Source organism: Mesoplodon mirus (assembly GCF_964341445.2).
Source record: "Mesoplodon mirus genome assembly, chromosome: 6".
Classification (NCBI taxonomy): domain Eukaryota; kingdom Metazoa; phylum Chordata; class Mammalia; order Artiodactyla; family Ziphiidae; genus Mesoplodon; species Mesoplodon mirus.
Genome location: NC_138982.1, coordinates 30,266,557 through 30,268,643, shown reverse-complemented (window position 1 = coordinate 30,268,643; position 2,087 = coordinate 30,266,557).

The following is a 2,087-nucleotide window of genomic DNA, read 5'->3' as shown; positions in this document are numbered from 1 at the left end:
TCACCACCCTTTCCGTCTTGGAAGGAATAGAGAGGGGAAGAGATGTTCTGTTTTCTCTCTCCTCCCACCTTCCAGTTTCCTGCCAGTGCCTCTCATTGCTGGGTCTGCTCAGAAGCCAGCTGGCCAGGGAGCATGGCTGATGCAGTCCCCTGGGATCAGCCTCCTTGAGCACAGAGCAGGGCAGAGAAAGGTGGAGAGTGCGTGCAGGAGGGCAGAGTCAGGCACTGAAGAGCCAGTGCAGCATCACTAGGCAGTCTCTTCTCTCCCCCCCTCCTCCACCTTCCACTCCACGTGCTGGGCAGCAATCTCCAATTCTGCATCATTCACCCAAAGTGCTCTTTTCCAAAGAGGCTTCCCTGCTACAAGGAATATGGAAGACTGGCCAGCAGGTGGGTCCTGTGTGTTTAAGAGTCAACCATCTGGATGTGTGAACTGGGTTTCTGGAATTTGTTTTGCTCTGGTGTGGAACTGGGTGTGAAGCATGCTGGCTGATGGGGGATGAGAAGTTACAGGCTGAACAAGGCAGTGGAAGCCAGATGTTACGTCATGGCACCAGGGCCCCCTGAGGAACAGTGGTCTGTGGGGTCCACACCTTGGGCACCTGAATGTCAAAGGACGCCCTAAGCATGTGAAACCTTGGACATTGTGAGAACAGACTCTGGAGCCAAATTGCTTGGATTCAAATCTAGACACCATCACTCACTGGCTGGGTGACCTTGGGCAAGTTATTCCTCTTCTCTGCCCTCATTTTTCTCATCTAAAAAATGCGGATAATAACAGTACCTACCTGAGTGGGTTTTTGCGAGAATTAACAGAGTTAATCCACAAAGTGGATTTTAGAATCCCATATACAGTAATCACCATCTAAAACCTAAATTTAAAAACCTGCAGGGCTAGTGTCCAATCAAATAAGGATTTTTACCAAAAATTGGTGAAAATGTGTCAAAGTAGAAGGAGGTGTAGGCAGGTAGTGGGAACCCAAACAAATAAAAAGGGAATATACTGAATCAGGTTCAAGGGCAGTGTATCCATCTGCATGTATTTTGCATTTCAGTCTCACCAGGAATCAAACTGCCGTGTTGGGACTTGATATGACTAAGTTGGCGAGTATTTATTGACGACCCTTTCTAGCTCTCCTAGGGAGACTCTCTCGTTATGTAATGTCCCACCCAATTCCCATGTAAAGCTCTTCCCAAAGAGAATTGAATTCACTTGGCATTTGACTAAATATTTGAGAAGATGTTTTAAAAAACCAGTTTAAGAAGATCTCCTAAAATCTTATTTTCTCCATTGTCAAAATTAGGAAACAACATTCCTGCGTGACAAGCTTGTTCTGAAGAACAAAGTGTCTGGCGCATGGTGCTGCTTAAACACAAGCTCTCAGTATCATGTTTCATGATTTTACTTTTGAAAAACTTGACAGGGTTGTACAACAAAATATACTCTGTATTTTGACTACTTTGAGGAATTGATTTCTGTATTTGGATAATTAAACTATAAGACTTTCAATAAACATGAGATTAATTTATATAAAGTCATATTAGAGATGGAGGTATACAGTTCTACTATGAAATTATCTTATCAAAAAATTAAATCTTGGGCTTCCCTGGTGGTACAGTGGTTGAGAGTCCGCCTGCCGATGCAGGGGACGCGGGTTCGTGCCCCGGTCCAGGAGGATCCCACATGCCACGGAGCGGCTGGGCCCGTGAGCCATGGCCGCTGAGCCTGTGCGTCTGGAGCCAGTGCTCCGCAACTGGAGAGGCCACAACAGTGAGAGGCCCACGTACCCACCCCCCAAAAAATTAAAAATTAAAAAAAAATTAAATCTTCATCTGATCAAGTCTCTAGATCCAACTACAAGGCTACCAAAAATACAGAGGACAGAAGAGTATGTTAAAGGACACCATGGGGATGCAATTAACAAAATCCGGACGGTAGGTGTTATGGACTGAATTGAGTCCCCTCCTCCCCTGGTTTCCCTGCCCCCACCATCATATACTGAAGCCCTAACCCCCAATGTGACTGTATTTGAAGATAGGGCCTGTAAGGAGGTAATTAAGGATAAAAGAGATCATAAGAGTGGGGCC